The sequence below is a fragment of the Chinchilla lanigera genome, unplaced genomic scaffold (genome assembly GCF_000276665.1).
Source record: "Chinchilla lanigera isolate Chin_1 unplaced genomic scaffold, ChiLan1.0 scaffold00007, whole genome shotgun sequence".
In the NCBI taxonomy this organism is placed as follows: domain Eukaryota; kingdom Metazoa; phylum Chordata; class Mammalia; order Rodentia; family Chinchillidae; genus Chinchilla; species Chinchilla lanigera.
In genome coordinates, this window is record NW_004955408.1 from 7,221,717 (window position 1) to 7,242,608 (window position 20,892).

Below are 20,892 nucleotides of genomic sequence, written 5' to 3' on the forward strand. Positions count from 1 at the left end.
TGGTGTAAAGAAAAATACTTGTTAATTTCCATCCTTGTTCTGCTCACAAAATTACTGAGATACTTCTCCCAAGTGTAGAATAACAGTTTTGATTACAGGCTATTTGAATATTGCATTTTTTCCCAGACAGCAACTTTTTGCTCTAGACAAATTGAGCTGTTTTCATGTAAATACAGCCATATTTCAGCAATATTTTAATTGCTAGCTTTAATGGATATTTGCTCCCTCCCCCATCAGACGCCTCTGAATGACCTTCCTCATTCAGATAGACCCAGCAGAAAATCATTAAACCCAAAGTTGAAAAGTTTCCTTGAATTCATCTATTATAATACTTACTCACCATATACGTCACACATTTGTATCATCTCCAAGTAATCACATGACTTTTCTTACTGAAGAAACTCCTTAAAATTAACTAATACCTGCTGAGCAAACATTGTGTGCTACTTACACAATGCTTTGTATTGATGCAATTATTTTATCCTCACAACAACAAATGAGATTATTATTATTTTTATTCCCCTTTGTTAAATGAGGAGAGATCAAGACTCTCAAACTAGGTAAATGACACTAAAAGAAACAGTCAATAGGTAGCATAGGGCTGGTGATACAGCTCAGTGGCATAAGCGCCTGCCTGGCAAGCGCAAGGTCATGGGTTTGATCCCCAGTACCGCAAAAAAAAAAAAAAAATAGGTAGCATAGATTGAATTCAAACCCATGTCCAAGCTCAAGTGCAAGACTGGGCAACTGAATGACTTAGCACTCTTGTTTTAAAATAAATATTAATAAATAGCAAGAGATGTAGTTCAACATGAAAGCCTTGCATTGAATCCTAAGTAACATAAAAAGAAAAAAAAAAGTATGCATCACCATTGGTTATATCATCTGTAAGCTTCATATCACCATAGAAAGATAATACAAATGGTTTGTTATAACAGGGGACTTGGGTTTAGTAAAGTTAAAATATAGATAAACACATGGTGTTGTTTTGAAGCACATTTACTTGTTCTCTATTGATCATGATGGATTTTGACTGCCATGGGAACAGAGGTCTATCATCATCACTATTGCAACCTCAAGGTCGAGGCTAGAGCACGCCAGTACGAGGTCATTTGCTCACCCCACAAATATTTGCTGACCGCTGCTCTAAGTTGGGCACTCCAGGGATACAATCATGGCTAAGACACCATCAGAAAGGGACAGTGTAAGTGCTAGAAAAAATGGCAGGTGGGAGCAGAGCTACTGGGTAGAGGTCATGCAGGCAGCATGGTGAAAGCAGGCCTCTTTGAGACATTAACTATTTTGTTAAGGATGAATCATGAAAATCACTAGCTGTATGAGAGCCAGGCAAAAGCACTGTAAGTACAGGGAACTGCAAACACAAAGCCTCAAGCAAGGCAGATGAACTGGCTCTTAGGACAGAAAGGCAAATGCCTGGCTGGAAGACCATGACAGAGACATGGCAGGTCAGAGTGGCATAGGTGAACTGACATGCAGGTGTATTAGTTACCTTTCCCATTGCTGAAACACAACACCCAATGCCCAGAATTTAAGAGGAGAGGTTTAATTTGGCACATGGTTTCACGGGCTGGCTCCCTGGCAGCTGGCTCATGACATAAGGGTGTGGGAGAACAAAAGGGTCATGGCAGCCAGGAACTAGAGCAAAGCAACAGTGCCAGAGAGGAAGGAGCCAGAGATCATACATAGTGCCCAAGGTCATGCTCCATGACCCATCCAGACACAACCGGAAGTAGACTCCAGCAAGCCCTTCGGCATGTGCTAACTCACTCAAAGCGACAAAGCACAAGAGTGACAGCGGGGAAGGGCCAAATTCTATCAGCATCATTGGTCTTGGTAAAGCATTGGAATTTCATCCAAGAGCAGAGAGACCACTGGTGGGTTTTAGCGAGAAGAGGAATGTAATCTAGTTTCCCTTTTAAAACTGTTACTGTGGTTGCAGAGAAAAGAATAGACTGCTGCTGTTCAGTGAGTGTTTGTTTAATCCATATATGCCCAAATACGTTTTTATAAAATTGAGTAAATAAATGTATTTATTGAATGATGCAGAAAAGTGCAAGCACTGCACCCTTGTGCTGGTCTCAAACTACACTTACCCTTTCCCTCTTCTATCTTGTCATGGGACCTCCCATCAGTGCCCGAGTTTCAAATTCCTCACAGGGCGCCCACTGGCCTTGAAGCTCTCCTTCAGCTCCAGAAATAACTCAGTAACTCCTGCCAACCCCGCCCCACTGCCAAGGCCCTCAGCCTGCACCAGCTGAAAGGAAAATGCTGAACGCCGCCACTCTGTTTATCATCCTTGGTTTGGCATTTCATCTGCAGCTGGAGCCCTTTTTATAAGATCACTCAGCATCTATAAGTGACTAATTTTCATGTTGATTGAAAAGCTGGAAATGTATACACTTGTCATTCTTATTCTTGGCCCGAATGCTTTTTGCCAGCAGTAGCTCTGAAAATGGGGTGTGGGCACCACTCACTAGTGATTGTCTGGCATGCCATTGATACAAGTGGGTTTAGGAGGATGAACAATTTGATAATCAGACCCCATCTGCGGGGTAATCATGAGTTACATTATAGTGAAAATGTAACTAAATGGTGGAAATATAACTGTCTTATTTTCAACTTCCCTTACTCTAGCAAAGATGGTAAAAAGAGACGTTGGTACACGAAACAACTTTGTATTTTTTTTTAATATAATGAGCATCTTTTACTGCTTTTGCATTTAAGTAAGTAAAGCAAGTGACAGGCTGTAAAACAAACAAAGCTTTCATGGATATGATCTCATTTGCAAATGGACTGTATTAGAGTTGTAAAGTAAGACATGTTTGGTGAAGATATTTAAACTAAAAAGAAGCATGGGATGTTGGAAGAAAGTATTCTTCCAGTACACCCACTCACCTTCAGGTTGAAAGCAGATTGTTTTGTTAGGTTATGTGGATTGAGATCGCGTTTCTACCTTTTAGATAATTTTCTATTATAAATGCAGACATTATTTTGCCTCTTTTGTACCTTAGTATTCTTGTCTGTACAGTGAAAATCAGAATAGTAACTTTATAACAAAGTTGTAGTGAAAATTAATCAGTTAATATGCTTAGAATAGGGTCTGGGATATATCAAGAGCTCAAAAAGTATTAAACTATTCCTCTTATCAATTTTATTTCTCTGTCTCTCCAAAGCTAACCATGCTTGGTGTGTGTCCTAAAGCTCTGAATCAAACTACTAATCTGACAATTTACTTTTTAGCTCTATTTTATTTCATTAAAAATGGGACCTACGTATACCAGGGTTTTCAAATTTTTTCTGTTCAGAAATGTATCATGATGATTCTTTCTTTGTGAATATATAAACCTATATAACTAATAGTTTCAGATTCTTTAAATTTATAGATGTGATAGCATTTAATCACTTTTAAATAGATAAATATTTAGACTGCCTCATCCTTTTTTCTGCTATATATAGTGTAGAAAACATCATTGTCAAAAAACTTTTGCACACTTGTAAACTTTTTTAAGATACTAAAGGAAAAATGGAGTGCTATTATCCACAAAGGAGGTAACTTTCAAGATTTGAAGAATTTCTCTAATTGCTTACGGACAGAACTCACAGCGCATGGGATAAATAAGACAAATACTTAAGTCTTCCAACTCTAAATTAATTGCTCTTTCCAGTGGACATTAAAAAGTTGAATAAAATCTTCTCAGTACATCTGATAACATTTGTAGGTTGGGAAGACTTTTACATGGAGCTATTAATAACTTTATTATTATTAGCTGTATATGGGCCTGGTAGGACTGAATATAAACTGATAGTACATAATTAACCAACTGTGTTGTCTATCCATGTATGTGAAAGGTCACATATCCAGAAATGTGGGGGAGGGAGTATCTACTGAAAACTCAGTATGGTAAAAATAATTCAAAGAGGATGAAAGGAAAAATACTTGAATCGGTATTTGTGGAGAGCTGGGAGATCAGCTCATGCCAAAAGCATGAGGTAAGCCTGGAGCATGCAGGCAGTGCTATTGATAAGCAACAGAGGGGCCATCCTAGCAGGAGGAGAATCCCATAGTTCTTGCAAGCTATACATCCAGTGCAGGGATTTAGTCTAAGTGGTTATTCCTGCACGGTAAGCTAGCTTGGGAGAAGAAATCCACTGCAGTGTTTGCCGTATCTCAGAGTGCTGGAACCAAGAGCCATCTTGTGAGCATGTTTATTGTTTGGGACTGAACTACGCCAAGAATGAGAAGTCATGGAACAACTGCTCTGGGGATACTCTGATATGCTGGCTATGTGGGAGACAGTCACAGGAGATAGTTATAGAGAGGGAGAAGGCCAGCTGCAAACCTGCTGAGAAGTAAACAGGAGCGTGAACCATGGAGGGCACGTGGCTGGTGGCACTGGCCCATGTGGTGAGGAACGAGACATATTACATGTGGCTCACGGAGGGAGTCGGGTCTGAGAGCCAAGCTAGCAGCCGCTAGACTGGTTGGCACCTGCGATTTTCCTGTCCATGCTGAACTCAGTGGTGTGCTTGTCATTCCCCCGCTCTAATGTATTTGGGGGTGCTTCTTGGCTTGGACATTTGCCCTGCCCTCAGGTACACAGACTGGGGGGCTTCGGAATGACTGGGTACCTGCTGTGCCCATCGCCTGTGAAGCTAGCTGGGGGCAGGCAGCAACTCTGGATGCCATAAAAAGGCAAAAACCTCGTAAATGAATACGGTACTGCTGCAGAGAAAATGCCTTTCACCGGCCCAGCATGGTGGGAAACACCAGACAGGCTTGGCTTCCACGCAGCTCCCTCTGTTCCAAGGAGCAGGGTGGAATTATGACAAAGCCCGGGTAGGACTCCCTACCCAACCTCACCGGTAGATTTCAGCATTAGAGGACCCGCACTGAAACTTCTGCAATCCAAGTTCCTCGAGTAGGAGGGCTGTTTTCGATTCACTTTGGTTTTTTCTTGACATTGTTTATACTTTCATCTAATTTTACTTTTTAAAATTCTCTACTTGAATTTTTAAAAAATCTCTTGCTCCTTCCCTCTTTTTTTCCCTATTTCCTTCCCTCATTTTTTTCCCTATTTCATCCTTGTTTTTTCTTTCTTTTCCTCCCTCTCCTTTCCCTCTTTTCAATTATTTCATTATTATGATTTTAAACTTTATTAATTTTTATATTTTTAGTTTGTTCTATATTATTTTGCCCCTTTCTCTTCTGTCATTATTGGTGATACAGCTTTTAGTTTTAATTTCTTCATACTGTGCTTTTGTATCTGGCTTGTCTTTGTGTTGTCATTGCTGGTGTGGTTTGATTTTTACCCTCTGAGTGATACCAGGGATTGAACCCCAATACAAAGAGACACAATAGGAAGGCATATCCATCCAGACAGATGTACAAATATCAGCAGAAAAATAGAAAAATATATAAGAAATGAGGCAATGTGACTGCACCAAAAGCTCTAAAGATACTAAAGTGGATGACATACCAGATGAAGAATTCAAAATTTGAATGATTGATGATTTCCAAAATGATGCACATACACACCCTAGTGAATTACAGGAGACAATACATACTATGAAAGAATTTTTCTATAAAGAGAGACTTTGAAAAAAATTACACAAATCTGAGAATTAAAAACTCTGTACATCAAGCACAACAAAAACTCAGCTGAAAACTTTGTTAAAAAATTGCATCAAGTGGAAGAAAAATGAAGCCTGAACATGAGATTGGCTATCAAATTAAAACAGTATCAAAGAAAAAAAAGAGAAATTACGAATAACACCCAAGAGCATAGGATATAATTCAGAGACCAAACCAGAAAATGAGCACAAGAAAAGATATCATAAAAATTGGAGCAGAAATAGATGAACTAGAGACTGTAACAATAATACAATGAATGAAATAAAGAGATACTTTATGAAAAGATGAAGGAAAGTGACAAATCCTTAGCCAAAATAACCAAAATACAGAGAATACCTAAATTAATAAAATTAGAGGTGAAAACAGGATATCCAAAAAAGGTCTTAGGGACTATTTTGAAAAGTATGCCAGTAAGTTAGAAATGTAGAAATCTAAATTTCATGATACATGTGACCTTTCAAAACTGAACCAAGAGGCTATAAAAACTTAAGTAGATCAATAACAAGCCGTGAGCATTAAAGTGTCATAAAAATTTTCCCAACAAAGAATATCACATGATAGGGTGGATTTACACTTCCAAATTCATTCAATGGAATCTAAAATCTGTTAAGATAATAAAACCAAGAGCAACTTCATAGAAAAATATAAGCCCCAAACCTTGATAAACACAGAGAAAACAATACTCAACAAAAATGCTTGCAAATCAAATTGAACATGCAGTTTAAAACACTGTGAGGTCTATAATATGAGGCAATATAAAGATGCTGTGATCAAGCTGGTTTCATTCTAGAGATTTAATTTTGTCTCAATGTATGTTAATAAATATTATTTATAACCAAATGAATCAAGGATTAAAAAATACAATCCTCAGATATGCATGTAAAGCCTTTTATAAAATTCAACATCCCTTTATGATAAAAACCCTAAATAAACTAGTTATAGAAGACTCATACTGGAGCATAATAAAGGCTGTGTATGAAAGCACATAGTCAACCTCATAGTGATGGGGCAAAACCTGAAAGCATATCTTCTAACATCAAAACAAGGGCGCCCATTGTCACCGTGCTTATTTAGTAGAGTACTGGAAAGGTTAGCCAGAGCAGTCAGGGAAGAGAAAGGATTAAAAGGGATACAAATGGGAAAGAAAGACATTAAATATCCCTGCTTACAGATTATGTAATTCTACACTTATAAGTCCCTAAAGAGTTCACCAAAATTCTCTTATAACTGATTTAAAAATTCAGCAAATTAAGATACACAACTAACAGATTTATTTGGTAATTTCCCTATACCAATAAGAACTTGCTGAGAAAGAAATCAAGAAAATGGTCCTATTCATAATAGCTTCAAACAAACATGCAAAAAAATCTAGAAATAAACCTACCCAAGAAGCTGAAAGTCTTCTAAAATGAAAATTAGAAAACACTGAATAAATATAAAAAGAACATAGAAAATGAAAAAAATACTTAAGCTTAGTTACTTGCTAAGTTAGAAAGTAACAGAACTTAAGTATGACTTATTATATAGCTAGTAATCCCAATCAGTGTGTTCTAGTTAAAATTACCAGAAAAAAGAACATCTACTTAAGTTTCAGATAAACACAAATAGTATTTCAAAATAGGTATGACCCATGTAATATTTGGCATCATATTTATACTAAAACAGTAATTTTAATAATTTTATACTATGTGTCATGTAGGATATTCAGGATATTCGTGTAGGATATTTAGGATATTCAGTTATTCAGCACTGATATGTACTCATGGTTTACCTGTAATCAACATTTAACTGAATAGTCTGCATTTTTATTTATTAAATCTGGAAACCTCAAGTCTACTCCTTTCCCTAATTAGATAAGAAATATAGATTATGGATTAGAGAAATACCTCTTTCTTCAACAGAATGTACATCTATAAGGAGAAGGCTACAGGTCCCAGAAATACATCACCAGCTCACTACTAGATTCAAGAGAAGGACATGTATTCCAATAAAATTTGTGCAAAAAATATAACTGTGGTTTTGAAACTCAGCTTCTGGTATGCTAAAAGTTCATTTCTACCTCTGTAACACTGTAGAACAATTAAACACGCTGAGAAGTATTGGAAGCCTGATCTTACCCTCTCCTTAAGTTTTCTGTAAACAGCCTCCTATGCTGACTGTATAAGTGAGTATGCTGCAGTCATTGGGCAGTCCTTCTCCTATCAGGAGAAAGGCTCCACCTGACATCGACCTTCTGCTGCTTGTATAAATAAATGCACTTTAGTCCTTGGGCAGTTCCTCTCTCCCATCAGGAGCGGGGGCTCCGCTTGACCTCAGCTTTCCACATTCTCACTCCTGTTTTATTTCTTCATCTTCCACCATCCTCCCTCTGGAGTCTCAAGAGCTGTGCTGGATGAGGCAGAAAAGAAATATGACACATGCACTTTTTTCAGGGGGCCTCTTGGGGAAAGAGAGAGCATGAGGTCACAGCCCAGATGAATGGAGGTGGGAAAGGGCAAACACTGTGGAGGGAAAGAAGCTTTATCTGACTTCAGGGCGCTACAGAGGAACAAGGTATGGTAGGAACCATTTTCTTTGTGAATAGTACCCTCTATTTTGTTTATTGCTGTATCCTTAGTTCCTGGCAAGGTGCTTTAGCATGTAGGTACTCAATATATATTTGTAGAAGCAGTGAGGGAACAGAGTTTTTCCATCATAAACAATGAAGGAATGCAATCAAGTTGTATTAGCCCACCTGATGTTACTACAACAAAATATATAAGGTAAGAAATGCTCAAAAAGGAAGCATTTGTTTACTAACTAAGAGTTTTAGAGTCCAAAGGCACGACACCTGCTCACTCAGTTCTGATGAGGGCAATAGATGATGGTACATCACGATAGGAATGCAGGTAGCAGCAAGATGCTGACAATTTGAATGGCAGAAATAGGAGAGTGGATGGGAAGAGAACAGGATGTCCTTATCCCTTCACTGTGAATTCCTAAGTACCTCCCACAAAGTCCCACTCTCAGAGATTCAACTAGCTCTCAGTAGTGCACCCTGGAGCCAAGGACTTTCTTTACAGAAGGTGCTTGGAGGTGCACTCAGATTACACTCAAACCACAGTGCAGGTCGTATAGAACTTCACTGCTCGCAACCAGGCCTGGATTCCTGCAGATGCATCTCTGAGGCAAATGTAATAGAAGAGCAGGGTGTCAGAGGTGAGTGGAAATGCAGACTCGCCTCCCTATGTCAGCGAGAGTGCCTTCTCATCTCTCTCTGTTTTGCAATCAGCTTCAAAGGAGACTTCATTTAAAAATAGTTTCATTGCAAAAAGGATATGTTTAAAGTATGTTTAAACGTATTAAGTATACTTAAGTACTTATAAAACTATGTGTAAGACTTAGAATACTGTGATTCTAAGCTCTTTAACTCATTCGCAGCCTTTTGTTCTCCTAAACAAAATGATTTCCACGTATTTGCTCAAAGCCAGCAGGTGGATACTAAGAAGACAGAGTCTGCAGGCCCAAAGAGTGCAGATGAACCTGTAAAAGAATTTCTTGCCCTTGCTCTCTGGTTTCTGGAAAGGGTTTGTCTCAATAACAAACAAGTCTTGCCCGGAGGGATAATTACTTAGCAAATTAACAATGCAAAAATGAGGAGGGACAATCATGCACAATCTTTCTAGCAGTTTGTCATATTGAAAATACAGCATAATTGATTCTGCAACTGCACCAAGGGAATACAAAATCATAATTGGCTTTTCTGTAGTGTTTGTATCTATAGTGATGGAAGGCTAATTGCATAATTAACCATTATGAACTAAACTACACAGAACACAGGTATACACGGGAACCAACACAATGCTGCTCCTAGCTTTTAGGTAAATGGCTCTCGACATTTTTGATTCGGTGCACAACCTAGTGTAGGACAACCTTAATCTGGACCGCATACCACTAAATTCCAATGACCATAATAAGTATTTTGGTGACCTACATATCTCATTAAGTGTGATATCTTTGCCTCCACCTTCACCTCTGGGAAATGTCTACTTGTTACCACTTCAACCTCTGGCCTGTTCTTTGAGAAGTTATAGGAAGTAGTTATTGAAAATGCCCATGAGCCAAGCTGTGGTCTGCACAATAGCCTTCCATGGCTTTTAATTAGCCCAAAAGAAATCCAAACCACTCAAAGTCCTTATGTCCAGCCACTACTCTTTATGTCTCACCATGCACCCATTACATTAAGGTTATTTCTGAATACTTGCTGGTCACCGAAAACTCAATCTTCTTTTTTTCCTGTTCATTCCTCCAAATCCTCAGGTCTTGTGTGTGTAATAAAATATCTGTACACTTAAGCCATTTTGATATCAGGTATTTTCTAGGCTCATTCTTGTCATGAGCAATGCAGCAGCAGATTTCTTCCACAGAGAGAGAATAGATGTATTTCCCTATTTCCCCTGTTTGCTCCAAAGGAGAAAGAAAAAAACAAAACTCAAACTTAAATCCAGACCTTGGACATTATACAAGGAAAGCTGAACGTGGGGGAGAAATCACCCGATTCCAAAGGAAACTGTGCCTTAAACTATGGCTAGCAGTGAGCTCACTGGGTTTTCTTTTTGCATCATATATCCCAGCATGGGTGCAGGACAAGCCAGAAAACTGGAAATGCCAAGGATCTGAAGCAAACAAAACAGTAGCACAGGTTTGCTTTCTGTAGTCAAAGGAGTAAGAAAGGGGTGGTGCAGCAATGCTGAAAACTTTCAGCTGATCATGGCTCTACTAGAGCCAAGCACTATAGCAAAAACCTATGACTTTACCTCTACCCACACGAACAAAGGCCAAGGGGAGGCCCCCCAACTTTTACTCTCCTGTATTATAACAAGGAGGGCTACTTCTGTCCTTGCTGCCAGGCCAAGTGAGGAAAGGAGGCTTTCATTCCTGCTTGCAGTAAGAAGGTACCTCTCCCTGTCAGAATCAGAACTAGGAAGATGGGAGAAGCTGGGCTTCTACCCAGATTGAACAGTAATAGGCACACCTTTCCTCTTTCCAGGTGCTCTAGTAAAAGGCTTTATGGAGAGTCAGGACTTTTATAGCATTCAGTGGTAACGAAGCTCCTCACAGACTTTGCTGTCCTGGGGCCTGTGGAGGAGGAGTAAGAAGGTACTCTTGCTTTTCTCAAGTAGAGAGGTCTTACTGGAGGCTCAAGGTGGAACCAGAAGTCCCATCTAAGCCCAACAGTAAAGAGCAGCTCCTACCTTCGGTAAAATGAAGACTAAGTGAAAATCTGGAGTTTTCTTTCTTGACAGTAATAGAATGATCCCTGGCCCCCATCACACAGTTCCCCTGCCAAAGTGTTGTCAGAAAACACCACTAAAATATGTTTAAATAAGATCCAGAAAGTGACAATGCAGTGCTCCAAATATCTAAATTTCAGTTCAAAATCTCTCATAATAACAAGGACCAGGAACACTTTAAACCTGAAGGAAACAGACAACTGAGAGATGACAACAGAGCTACTAGACTTATATCATCAAGCTTTACAGTAACAGTCATAAAAATGCTTCACCGAAGCATTAAAACAGACTTAAACAAATGAAAAAAATAAAATCTCAAATGCAATAAATATCAAGATCAGCCAATGGAAAATGTGGGTCTTCAAATATACAGTGGGAGCTTGGTTCACTAACTCAATTTGCCCCCATGATTCTGGTTGCAAATCAAACTGAATGAAAACCAAATTAAATTTCCCCATAACATCAACATTGAACCTAAGCAATGAATTTGATTTGTGTCTCATCCAACTCAGTTTGTGACCAGATTCATGGAAAGGATCAAGCTTATGAATGAAGGTGCCACTCTAGTAACCCAAAGAATAAAGCTAATGGATATGCTTCCAAGACAATGGAAATGAGAGAAGGAAGAAATAGCGAACTGAAAGAAAGAGCAATAGAAATAAACAATTTGAGCCACAGAAAGAAAATAGAGTGGAAAAGATAGCAGAGAGTCTGAGACAAGTCCTGTAGGTCAATAACAGATGACCCAATTCATGTCATCAGAGTCTCAAAGAAATGGGAACCATACGGAATTATTTATCTGATTGCTGTCACTCAGTTGACTATTCTTTTACTCGATACAGATGGAAATCATGAACTGGCAAAGTGTAGCTCTGCTAGCAATCTTGATACCACTGGATAATGCTTGATGCTAATAGTTGACCCAGCTGGCTGTTGGTCACTGTCATGGCCAGTCACCGCCATCTGGATCCACTTGTGCCAGATGCTGAAGGTCGACTCTGCTGGGTGCTGGTCTCTGCTGCTGATCATCACTGGCTGCAGGTTTCTGGGGCTAGCAACCTGTAGTGTCTATTGCTCTTTCTCTCGAGACAATCACTCTGTCCACACTACTCAGCATAAGAATATTGAGTAGATTTATAGGCTGTCTAGAGTGTCCATATCTTTCAAGAAAAAAAAAAATCACGAGCAAGTTTACAAGACTCCAGAAATGAGTCTGAATGTAACAGGGACTGTGCTACAGCACAATGTGTTCAGTACACTAGAGGGAGCCCTCCTAACTAACCCAAGAAGTGTAAGAGGAGAGTGCTGCTTGTATAGCAGCTGCAGGCCTATGATATTAATACAAGTGTAAAACTGTGATTGGTTCAACTTTGGACCTGCTGATTGGTCAAAGAAGGAGCAGGGCTCCAGAATAGCTGCAGCTGCCATAGTGGAGGTTTGGTGAGGGGGGCAGAGCAACAGGAGCTGTTTGACTGAAAGCTGTCCATCTCTGCAGAAAATGGTGGCAGTAAAGCAGCGAATCTTCGGGAAGGCTAACTGTGTTCATCATAGGTAATTGGGGTTTGGGGAGGTTGGAGACGTTAACTATGGGCCCAGATCCCTCCCTCACTGATCTTAGACATGTTGGGGTGCCATCTTCCCTGAAAGAGGTGGCAGCAGTGTTTGACAGTGAAGCTATGGTCATGTCAGATTGGCTCTGGAGGAAACTGGACACTAAGCAGCTAGCAAGACCATAGAGCCAAGGTGTTCCAGCACACTGGAGGGAGAAGGGGGCGGGAAGGGAACAGCCACCTGCCACGTCATGCCCACCTGGCCAGCACCGGGAAAATGAAAGTGTCAGGCCTTGCTTGTCTGTCTCATGATTACAGTGGAATAAAACTATACATCAAAAGATGACAGCAGCAGCTTCAAATGTATACAGTTAGACAACATCTCTAATCGATGGCATGGGTCAAGGAAGAAGTCTGAAGATATATTTAAAAATATTTTTGAAACAAATGAAAATAAAAATACTTCAGAATTCATATGATACAGCTAAAGCAGTGCAGAAAGGGAAATATATAGTATTAAATATACATGTTAGAAAAGAGGAAAACTCTTACAATTATCTAAGTTGCTACCTCAAAAAGCTAGAATACAGAAAGCCAGTAGAAGGAAGGACATAATGAAATCAGTGAAAGGAAATACAGAAAAAAAAAAACAGAAAATCAATGAAATAAAAAGCTATTTATTTGGAAAACAAAAACATGGACAAACCTCTACCAAGATCAGCAAAGAGAAAAAAAATTACCTAGCATAGGAAGATCTTAGAGTCTCTACAGACAGAAAAAGACAAAAGTGGAATACAATGAACAGCTCTGCACACATAAATTGGATCACCTAGATGAAATAGACCAAGTCCTTCAAACTAAGATAATTACACTCCATATACTGTAAAGAAATGTTGAAGAGAATGTAATTTCTCACAATCATGAAATTGAATTTATAGTTTTAAAAGTTTCAATGAGGAAGTCTCCACACATAAGTAGTTTCACAGAAGGTTGTTACCAAATAATTAAAAAAGAATTTACTTCAATTCTACACCATACCTTTCAGAATAAAAAAAGAAAAATGTTTTTCGATCCCTTTATAAACTAGTATCCCTTAAACTGGACAAAGATAGTACAAAAACAGAAAACTAAAAACCAACATCCCTCATGAATATTGACACAAAATCACTAACAAAATACTATCAAAAATTTAGCAGCATATGAAAAGAAACATAAACCATAACCACATGAAGTTTATTCCTTGGACACAAGACCGGTTCAATATTAACCTATCTACCAATATAATTCACTATATTAACAGATTGAAGATGAAAAATAGATGATGTCTCAGTTGACACAAAAAAAAAATTTGACAAAATTAAGCACTCGTGATTTTTAAAATAACTCAGAAATGTAGGAAAGAGGGAAATTTCTTCAGCTTGATAAAGAGCACCTATAAAAACTAAACAAATCAAAACAAAAACTGCCACAAGTAATATATTCAAAAGAGAATGATAAAGGGCTGAATGCTTTCTCTCTAATATCAGAATAAGACTAGGATGTTCCGCCACTCTGATTTGGCATAATGCTGGAGTTTGACCCGTGTAGCAGACAGAAAGGAGACGTAATGGTCATCTAGAACAGAAACAGACAAATAAAACTGTATTTAGGCATGATATAATTTTTTCAGACAAAAATCAAGAATCCACAAAAAAAGCACTTAGAACACATATGTGAATTCAGCAAGGTCATAGGATACAAGATAAAGGCAGAAAAATAAATGATTACATATATACTAGCAATGAGCAACTATTCATCAAAATTTTAAATGCAGTAATTTGTAATAGTTCAAAGTAAGTGAAATACTTAGATAAAAACATAATGAGACATTTATAGAACTGTATGCTGCAAGCTAAAAATTGTTAAAGAAAAACTTGTGCAAATAGACACACAATGTTTATAGATTAGAAAACTCAATATAGTTAAGAGGTCAATTGTCCCTCAGAACCGATGTATAGGTTTAATGAAACTCTTGTCAAAATCCCAGAAAGCTTTTCTTTAGCTATATGGGACTTTGAAGAAAATGTAGATGGAGATGTAAAGGAACTGAAAGAGACAACACCATTTTAAAAAGAGAAATAAAACTGGAGGAGTTAGTTTACCTAACTTACAGATTCAATATTTTGACTCAGCTGCAAAGACCAAATAGCATTGGTGAAAGCATAGACATTTGATCAAAGAAATGGAACAAAATTTAGAAAGAGATGCATATGAATATGAAGAACTAACCAACACAGGTACAAAACGTATGATTAACTCATTAATTAGTGGTGCTGGGGTAATTGGAAATCCACAGGCAAAAAAGGAAATATTAGCTGAAATCTCATACCTTAAAAATTAATTCAAAATGCTTCATAGATTTAAATAGAAAGTACAAAACCATACATTTTTTAGACGAACACATAAAATCTTTAGGATCTAGTGTTAGGCAGAGTTCTTTGACACTGAAAATGTGACACATTAAAGAAAAAAATCCAAAGCAATGGATTTCATTAATATTAATCTTTTTTGCTCCAGAAGCCTGTTAAGAAATGACTAGACAAACTCTAGGTGGGAGAAAATATTTACAAAACACATATCCAACAAATGACTAGTGTCTATCAAATAGGAAGGCCTCTTCAAGTAAAACTGAAAACATCAAGTATGTGTATTAGTAAGCAGGCAAAGCACATGAATAGACATTTCACAGGTAGAAAGCTGACAAGTACATGAAAAGAATGGTAAGTATCAGCAGCTGTTAGAGAAGTGCAGATTAAACCACCGTGAGGCATCAGTATACATCCAGCATAATAAGATGATAAAAAGCAGCAAAACCACTCAGTATGTGTGATGATCTGGAAAAACTTTATCACTTGACCATAATTTTGATGGGATTGTAAAATGATACAACTACTTGGGAAAACAGCATAGTCCAGTGATAGAGAACCTTTTAGAGCTTCCAATTTTACAAATAGCCTGCTGTGGCATGTGGGCCATAGGTGATGAAAATTTCTACACCTTGACGGTATCAACGTCAACACACAGATTGTGACAATATACAATTTTGTAAGCTATCATTCTTCGATTAAACTGAGTAAATGATTCCTGAGATCTTTTTGCATTATTTCTTAAAGCTGCTTGTAAACCAATGATTATCTCAATAAAACTTAAATATTCAATAGCATGGAGTTGATGAAGGGGTGTATTTCTAAAGGGAAGTAAATGACTTCTACATCACGCAGTGAAAGTTAGTATATCTGAAGGAATCTACAGCAACTCCTATTCTATAAAGTGCTAGCTAATGTGTTACCTGGCACCTGACAATGACTTTTATTTTACTTTGGATTTATTTTCTCCATTTCTCTATTCCTCTGATCCTCTTCAGTGCTCCTGCCTTCCAATCTACCTTCTCAACATCTCCTAGGCCCTGGATATGCCTTCCCTCATCAAGAGATACTTTAAAGTTGATCTACCCAGCTCCTCAAAGTGGGAGCATTAAGGGCAAATGTTTACATCACTTTATACAATAAAAATATCACCATAAGCAGAAGACCTGGGTTCTAATATAAACTTGATATTTCTTTGGGGAGTAATTTTAGGAGATGATTTGAGAGCACTAAACCTCTGGTCCCTGTCTTTTCTGCTCTATAATGCATTGATGATGAAAATAAATAACAGAGTTCAGTGACTTTATAAAGGACAAGCAGGGCATTGCACATATACTGATATCGTTATTATCCCAACTAAGGGACATCTGCTTAACAGAAGTGAGGAGTGAGCCAATCTCTAAAGGCTACATCTTTAGAAATGTGTCACCATTGTCAGAGTGGGTGATTTTTGTGTAGCCACCACCAAATTCGCCTACATTTAACATTAATCCCCCATAAATTTCCAGGGCAATGGTTCAGCTGACATTACGGGCATAGATAGGATCAGAAATAGCATTAGAAGGAAGAGAGCACCATGAAACACAGTAGTTGTTACAGTTTCCTGTATGTGGAAGGTTATCAAAGTATATTGATTCTGATTGAATAATGCTTACAAGGGCTAGATACTAATCCTGACATTAATAATTAATAAAAAAGATCTTAATAAAAAAGATCTTAAAGGAGGTTGAAATCACAAGCATGGATCTCTGCATGGCATCAAAAATTCTGAAGCAAGACTCTCTTCATGCCCAGTATCTTGGATGTGTGTACCTCTGAGTAAAACTCCATAAGCTAAACCAGAGATGGAATATTCACAGCCTGTGCACTTCTGCTTGCTGGTCTCTCTGCACTGCTTCCACATCCAGGTAATTCACTACTAATTAACAACCACTTTTTGTTGTTCATTTACCACAGCTGTTGTCAAGAAGAAACCCATTGGGCAATGCTTGTTAGATTGCTCTCTGTTAGCAAATCATTCAACAAATACACCCGCTTGTACAGTGTGATTTGGGATCTGTGATGCACAAGGCATCGGGATGGGTGATGGCTGATTTTAAGGGGCTTATGTTCACCTAGAGGAGTAAATTTGGCCAGAGAAGGGGCTCACAGACAGCTATAGTGGGGTGACAGGAGAAAGGCACAAGCATTGAAGGAAGTCTAGAAAGAGAAAGGTGACTCGTTCCTGTAAGGATCTAGGAAAACGTCAGCACATGACACAGGTACTGCTTGATCTCTATGTTGGAGAAAATAGAGCCTTTCTAGACAAGAGGAAGATAATTCTATTCAGAAAGGAAGAAATGTGCAGAAGCCTAAATGTTCAGAAGCCTAAATGTTCAGAAGCCTAGAGGGAACAACAGATGCTTGTGTTTGGTGGAATAGATGGTAAAAGGGGAAACAGTAGGAAATCTGGGCTAAATCTCAGAGGACTGCTTAGCAAATGAGGTCAAAATATGTGTGCTTTCCAACATACCTAGCATACTAGATCAGAAAGACTCCTTCACAGACATATCATTTTCAAAAGCAGAAAGGTTACCAAAGAGATGATGAACTCTTTACTTTTTATACAGAGACAAGAACACCATTTCATGTTACAGATGGAGCAACTGAGAGCCTAAAAGGCCAAAGGCCTTGCACCACGTGGCCAGGCTGGAATGCAGGGGTTCTGCTACTTACTGAGTGACACGTGCCTTCCTTCTCCCAGTACTCATCCTAAGGCACAAAAGGAGAAGATAGAGATGCCTCTGTAGCCTTCTTCTGAATCATGCTTCCCCACACCCCTCTCTGGAACTGGCTTCTTCCTTAGCATTTAAGTCTCAGCTGAAATGAACTACTTTTAGAGGCCCTCTCTGACCATCCCCTCTGAACAAGCTCGCTCATCACTTGCATCCCATCAGCCTTATTTTCCTGGCAGCATGAATCACTCTTGAAAATTACTTTGCTCATTTATCTATTTTTTCCTTTAGAAGATAAGCTTCATGCTCTCTTTTTGCCCCAGAACTGTATCTGTATCATCAGCAATTATCAAACCCAGGGGGGAAAAAACAAGGGAAAGAAATGGGCCAGAAGGTTAGGAAGGCGAGAGACGGAGAAAGAGGAAATTTACAGGAAAGTGAATCCAGCTTACCGAGGTCTATGGACAGACTCGGAGCAGGTCTGTGCAGCTCTGTGCAGCTCTGTGACAGGCAGGACAGACAGAGGTAGAACAATGACCAGGCAAGCGTGACACAGTCTGTCCTCCATGAGACTGTAGTTCAGAGCTAATGTTAAAATGTGTCCCATTCATTACCTCAGTGATAAAAATCACAACTAGAATTAATTGAAAATATGAGAACTATAACCTCTGAGAGGTTATATTAACATTTAACCTTATCAGAGAAAGTTTCCTGGGAAAAGTGATAGTTAAGCCACAGACTTGAAGGTAGTTATGATGATTATGTGTGATGAGGAGAAGGAAAAGTGTTGGAGAAAGAAGGAAAAGGAGCTGGACAGCCAAGAGTCCCATGCCCAGTTATGTTACTGATGGGGATGGTGGTCCTCAGGCAGACTTGGGACAAATCACATCCTACCAAGGCTCCTGGCTGCATAAGGAAAAGGGAGGTTGGTAGGATCAACTAATTACCATTCTCTGGGCTAAAATCATTATTAATCTCAGCATAAACAGCAAGTGGCTCATAAAATTTTATCTGTCTACAGCAGATTTTTAATTGGCATGCTTTATGACAGTAATATTTGTACAGTAGCCAGTGGGCAGTTTTCAAATCAGTCTTTTTCTTCACTCATTTTAAGAAGTATGAGAGGAAATTAGATTTTTTTCTTTCTTTCTCCCCCTAGAATTTTTTATTCCTCTGAAAAATCAATTGCTGGGCTTCTTTTCATATTTTTAATCACTTGGTTAGTAATTTGAAATAACAGAGAATGTACATGCACGAACTGTGGGGAATTTTATCTCTCAGGACGTAGACAAAGACTGGACAGCAATATCTTCTCTTTTCCATTGAAAATAAGAGTCAATCTCTAATTACAGTTCCCCAAATACAGGATATTCCAGCCTTTCACATTTTGGACCTGGATTTGCCTAGGATTTTCCTGTTTCTGTGGACCTGACAGTCTACAAAATTTACTTAAATTTTATCCATTTTTTTCCAGGCAGAAATCTCCACTACAATTTTGATTGCAAATGACAGAAAACCCAATTCTACACAGCTCCTACTTAGAAAGGAAATTTATTGTATTATATATCTGAACAGTCTTGGGGCATGTCTGGCTTCAGGAGTACCTTATCAAAGGAGAAACCACTGTCACCAGGAATCACATTATTTTTCCATAAATGATAGTGCCTTTCTCTTGATACCTTCTTTTTTAAAAAATTACTACATATTTGCACTACATGCACTTTATAGTCATTTGGGGAGTGGGTGCATTCATTTGCTTTGTTTTGTGGTATTATTTTGAGTCATCTTCTGCATCAACTCCAATCCCTATAAACTTTTGGTTTCACATCTCCTAGGGGAAGGTCGGAGCACCTCCCTAGCAAGGTTAGTGAAGGGTCTGATTGCTTTCATTGGCCTGCACCACAACATGTTAGCACTCGTGAGCCTGTTGTTGGTCTCAGGGAACCCAAGTTGGAGGTTAGACAAGTAACAAGCTAGTCTTTTTGATCTATGGCCATTTCTTTAGTCCTCTTCATTTCTATAATGTTATTCTACACTTATTTACACCCAAATGCATGTATAAGACAGTGTTTTCCATATGCTAGGAAATTCATTTTGGCAGGTGAAATGGGAAATAGGACAGGATCACAGAGACAGGGATGAGGGAGATGGTAAGAGACCCACTTGTGAAGATTCTATGCAGTAAGTATGTTTTTATTGGTGGTTTTCTCTGCCCAAACATACAATTGTAGTTAAAAGGGGGAGATACAGTGTACACCATGAACCTAGAAAGAAAATGCTCTCAAGTATGATTATAATGGAAATAATAACATTAACAAACATTATGTGCTACATATTATGCAGAGGCCTTTACAAACATTTGCATGTAAGCCACAAAATAATGCACTAATGTAGCAATGTATAAAAAGAGACTTAAAGCTAAGTTATTTGGTCACACAGAAATAAATGTTTATACTGAAAATGGAATCCACTGTGCTAAGGATAGCTTACAGTAATCTACAAAGTTACTGCCATTAAAAAGGGATGCACTACAGAAGAAGCAGATAGTATTCAATTAAGTGCACAGGTGAAGATCAGATTACATAGTTTCACAATAAACAGGTGCAGGGTGACATTAGAATATAAGACTTTACAGTGCATTGAGAATAATTCACCCAGAGAAATTACGCTTTTGAGATATGGATGCCTAAGGTTAATGGAATGAGAGCCAAGGAATATTCCAAAGAGAGCAAATAATGTAGTCAAATGTTCTTAGACACAAGAGAAAAATGTTTGAGGGTGTGATAGAAAGTCAGAGTAGCCAGGGTGCCAAGAAACAGTCCGATCAATGGATAACCTGGTGTGCATGAAAACCCTAGTGATAGTAGCCAACCTTGAATTTTGGTCAGGCAGGGATGGTACGTGTTTTTTTATTTTTATCTTTACAGTAAAAAGAAATAATCTTGAGCATAAAAATGACTTAGACTGCACCGCAGAACAGAAGCAGAACCAAAACACATTAGTACAATATTGCATATGAATAGATTATTTTATGGTTTAAATGCAATCTAAGTGTTCACTGAATAGGCAAGTTGACAGATTGCTGTGGTGTGAGGAATAGAGTCAAGAGATCTCTAGGGATTAAAATCAATAGCACTTACTGATGATATCAAGTGTTAGACTGGATGCAGAAGAAGGAGGTAACAGAATATCAGGGTAAATCCCAGGATTCTGTAGTTAGCTTAATATGAGCTACAGATAATAGGAAGGCTATGAAGTGAGGTATTGGGGGCTGGGGATTTAGCTCACCGGCAAAGC